The following is a 5,000-nucleotide window of genomic DNA, read 5'->3' on the forward strand; positions in this document are numbered from 1 at the left end:
TGGCTTGGTGTAGATTGAGATGTGGCTAGATATTGGCGGTTATATGACGTGCGCCAGAAAACAGTGAATAGATGTGCAGCACCTAGAGCACCAATGCAAAATATACCAGTCGTTGATACTCTTTTTACGAGAGTAGTCATAGATCTCGTCAGACCTATCAATCCACTCAGTAACGTCGGACATCGTTACATCCTTACACTGGTTGATAACGCCACTCGTTATCCAGAGCCTATCAAGAAAATTGACACGGAAAATGTAGCTGAGGCATTATTCGATATATATAGCCGTATAGGAATTCCTGAGGAGATACTTACTGATTAGGGAGCCCAGTTCGTATCTGACTGTATGAAAGAAGTTTGTCGTTTACTCGGAATACGGAAATACACAACAACAGCGTATTACCAAATGCGCAACGGACTAACGGAAAAAATTCAATGCGACATTGAAGAAGATGTCAAATCGATTGTGCATTAAACAACCGAAGCAGTGGCATCGTTACATTTATCCACTACTCTCCGCTTATCGAGAAGTGCCACAGGAATCGACGAATTTTGAGCCATTTGAGCTTATGTATGGACGAAGCGTCAGAGGGCCAATAAATATTCTTCGTGATCTCTGAACAGGTGAAGTGTCGGAGCCTGACGTAAAGTCCAGTTATCAGTACGTACTTGAGTTGAGAGACCGGTTGGAAGAAACATGGAAAATGGCGCAAGTTGAACTCTATCGCGCACAAAAGAAGCAAACGTTTTAATACGATAAGAAAGCCAAAGTGCGCAAATTCAAACGGGTGATAAAGTATTCATTCTATTGCCTTCTGATTATAACATACTACTCATGCAGTGGAAGGGCCCATTTGATATCTTATCGGTAACAGTCTCCAACGATTATCGAGTTAAATTGGGCGCAAATGAAAAGAACTTGACAGCCTACTCAAACGTGATCTCACTCGTAAGAATTCGGTAACGTGGAGAAAGATCGATTGAAGAAAGATAAATCGTAAACGTTATGTGGGTCTGCCATTACCGAAGAAGACCCGTATCGTAGTGACTTGGCGTCTGCCTCCATAACAAACGTGTTAAATTATGACCAGTCTCAAAACATTATAGATAACATCCATCGACAATCGGTGTCGTGCAATAACGAGATTGATCGGCACTTGTCATCATCGCTTCAACTATAAGTGTTGTCGTGATGCATGATTACGATACTAACGACCTTATCACCACCACGTCGGAAAATCTTACAAACCGCGGAACGTGGGATCGGCATGAAACTACAGAAACGTGCAGTTCGGAGTCCAGCTTTCGTCTGAACAAAAACACCACCTGAAGCATATCGTTTCAAATCACCAACGTCTTTTAAATGACGTGCCCGGATGTTGTAACCTGTCCAAGCGACAAGATCAGCCTTACTTCTGATAAGGCTGTTTGCCTCCGTCGATTTGCAGTACCGTTATCTCTACTTGAATCGTTATGAGAGAATTGCAGCTGATGGAACTACAGAGTGTAATAAGAAAGAGCGAATAACTTTATGCGTCTCCAGTCTTTTGTCGCAAAGAAGAAGAACGTGTCGAATCGTGTTTGTGTCGATTACAGGAAGCTCAACGCAATCGCCGAGTTCGATCCACACCCATCAACGTCGCCAAACGAAATTTTCCGAACAATTTTGATGGACAAATACCTTAGCCGGTTTGACCTTGGTAAAAGTATCTGGCAAATTCGTGTCCGCGATTGTGACGTGCACAAGACAGCGTTTGTGTCCATGGAAAATTACGCATTTCTGCCTACCCCATTTGGAATCATGAATTCCGGTACCACTTCGAATCGTGCTGTAAAGAAGCTGATTGACGGAATGAAGAATCTAACGATATTCATGAGCACAATGCCCGCATGGGGACTATTGACGAACTATTGTACCGTATGGAGAAAGCGAATCTTACTGCACGACTCTCAAACTATCTGATCGGAACAACAATGTTAGACTTCATAGGTCATATTTTAATGTATTTATAGAGCACCAAGTACTGATAGACACAGAGTGCCAATCGAGGGCCTCCAAGATGAGGACAACGTAATATTGTCTAATATATCCACAAATTGAGGAAATGGGATTTGTTGTTGTTGTTGTTGTTGTTGTTGTTGTTGTTGTGATATTAATATTCCCTTTAACGATTTATTGGCAACTCACTACATGAGAGAGTTTACTAAAGTGATGAAAGTAGCCGACGAGCTCGTGTAATCATGAGAAATTAAAACAAGCATTGACTCCATGGAAACAGCGTCAGGATCAGGGTGATAGAAATGGTGAGTTATTGAACCAAGGACATAATAAAAATGTGTCGAACATTTAATCTTGCCCACTCCACTTTTACCGTGTGTCCCTGCTTGTGTCAATGTGAATGAGCACTTTGAAGAAGAGTTGTCCACTGAGGTTTTATGTACGTATGTATGGCCCCAAAAATATCGTATGTTGTCAGAGGGCGTGGACACAAGTTCCTATACTTTCATCTATTTATTTTCTCTTTGCGGCCTTCTAGAACTCGTTGTTCCCTGCTGATGTTTGATTACCATAAGGTAAAGATAAAGCCATCATTATTTCTAAATAAAACTATAAGGCAACCAGCAGATGCTGCAGCTTATATTTGTTTACCCTTCTTTTTCAGAAAACTTGTTTGCACTAATGGAAGATTCTGAACCCGTTCGACAACTGGGTCACAAAGCAATGCTCAAGCAGATACTTGCTCTGTCGTACTAAAAAAAAACAACCTTATCAACGGTTGACCCAAAAACTCGTCCATCAAACTAATATATAGATTCCCTCATCTTGTCAAAAACTGTCAAATTTCTTTTGTCAAAAATGTTTAAAACGCATTCAATTTTTCGAAGTTCAGATACTGCTATTTTCAATTCGTTACCTCATCGAATGCAAGTATGCAACGACGTCAGATCCCATTGATTCAAAATGGCTGAGATTAGACTAGTTTTGCACCTTAGTCTGTTAACTGCAAGCGAGTCTGTTCTCTTAATAGTATAGAAAACAAGAAGTTTCTATCCAAGTTCAAAGGAGACGAATCGAGGAACACCCAGTTGTATTATTTAAGTTTGATCGCCATCTCGTAATTTCGTACCAATTGGATTCAATAGTCTGATGTCACGTCGCCCAACAACGGCGACCATCGTGTTTTTAAACAAATAAAATCGGTACTTTTTATTCTTCATGCTGGCTAGAACTTTTCATATGTCTTGTGATCAGAATGTGTAAAAGTCAAAACATTATCATTTTTATAATGTTTTTTTTTCCTCTGGATACTCTTTAATGCTCGTCAGAGAGTTCATAAGGGCGTCCGGCATTGTTCCTATTTTTTTTTTTGTTTAGAGCCAGTTACTAAGTTACCATGCGTCATAACGAGGGAAGTGACGTTTCGACTGTTGACGCGCATTAGAAGTCAGGGAGGCTAAGCAAATGGGTAACTGCAATTTCGCTCAGTTTGTACTTGGAACACCGTCCATTATGCGACTGATATGGGTTACCCTGAGTTCCCTATATTGTATAAAGCCAATTCTGGTATTCGTGTCTAGCATCAGGGGAAGGGCTGCATCACTGCCATTCCCGCGCTTTATGTATTGTGCCCTGGCTTTCAAAATTTAGCGTCTACTTTTGTTGTGCTTCTAACACCTACGTTAGCTCAATGTCACTCTAAAGAAAAAACAGAATGCCAATGTGGACAGCCTCGGAAGCGCCTGGTCTGCGCCCAAGTAGATCTCGCTTGCTTTCTCATTGCAATCACCCTTTTTATTCGACCTCCAGAAAAAATGTCAGTAAAGCATGAAATAATAACCAATTATAAATCAAACTTTTTAAATTCTCAAAGCAATCTTTCCTAATCAAAAAGTTGTTTATTCTGTTTACTGGGTTCGAAATATCGTAAAAGGCATAACAAAAATGTGTTCATTATCTTTCAATTTTGTCTATTCTTGAACTTCAGATTATTATTATGAATCTGAACATCTGGTGGAAACCTGAAATACAAAGAGTATACTTTGAGTCACATAAAGTTATTTGTTTTTTTTATCACAAGAACTGAATTTGAACAAAAATGCGGATGTTACTTTCTTAGTTTTCTGATGCGCCCATATATCAAGCTATGGTGACAAAACGTGCTTTAAATTAATAATTATAATAACAGAGAATTTGCGTTTTAATTTAATTTACGAATACAGATGATGTGGATGTTATGAGTTTTCCATTTGTCAACAAATGACAATGCATGAAACAATAAACACTAATGAGAATTAGGAGGTGGAGTTATGTAATTAAAACAACTATATTATATTACATCTGAAAATCTATTACCAACTCTCCTTCCACAGAAATGTAAATATTGAGGAGACAAAAATAACGCATTGTATTGAAGGACATATGGATATGACGAATTCAGCCTAAACTGTAAAAAATGAGTTCGACATCCGATGTGGGTGCGCCAAACAGTTATGTTGAATCTTCATTTCCAACGGATGTGAAGGGGGAATAAATGGAAAAGGAGAAAATGAAGATAACTGAAATCAAAAAAAAAAAAATATTCCATCAGAGTGGGTATCTGTACTATCTGAACAATACTAGAACAAGGAAAACTCCATTTGCTTACAAAAAACTCGAAAATGGAGGCATCGATGTATGACAGGACTATGCGAACGTGGATGGGGGGGGGGGGGGGCAGTGGACATTCCCACCACTGAGAGCATCTTTTCTTGAACAGCGGGGGAATCAAGGAAACGACAGGAGTTGCTATAATCTTTCACTGTCAAGCTAAAAAGAGTCCGATAAGTCGGAAAGAATACTTGTAATGCGCCTCGATACGAAACAAGTAACTACTAACGCCATATAAGTCTTTGATCTTCTATGAGGAAGAAATTGACATTTGCTATGACCGGTTACAATCAGTATAAGAATACGTAAAACCTCGAGATGCCCTCATTATCATGGGTGATTTTCAGAAGTTG

The 5,000-nt window shown here is 39.4% G+C and overlaps 1 protein-coding gene and 1 long non-coding RNA gene across 2 annotated transcripts in view; both read right to left on the reverse strand.

Moving 5' to 3' along the window:
* LOC144959662 (uncharacterized) overlaps window positions 1-5,000 on the reverse strand; it is a 147,041-nt gene that overhangs the window by 25,648 nt on the left and 116,393 nt on the right. The gene's annotated exons all lie outside the window — the stretch shown is intronic.
* Window positions 3,925-5,000, reverse strand: part of LOC144959905 (uncharacterized) — a 57,736-nt gene continuing 56,660 nt past the window's right edge. Inside the window, exon 3 of the long non-coding RNA XR_013642707.1 lies at window positions 3,925-4,019. This is a non-coding gene — a long non-coding RNA (uncharacterized LOC144959905). The remainder of the gene's footprint in view (window positions 4,020-5,000) is intronic.

The sequence above is a fragment of the Berghia stephanieae genome, chromosome 14 (genome assembly GCF_034508935.2).
Source record: "Berghia stephanieae isolate SIO BIC M18660-M18661 chromosome 14, UCSD_Bste_1.3, whole genome shotgun sequence".
NCBI lineage: Eukaryota > Metazoa > Mollusca > Gastropoda > Nudibranchia > Aeolidiidae > Berghia > Berghia stephanieae.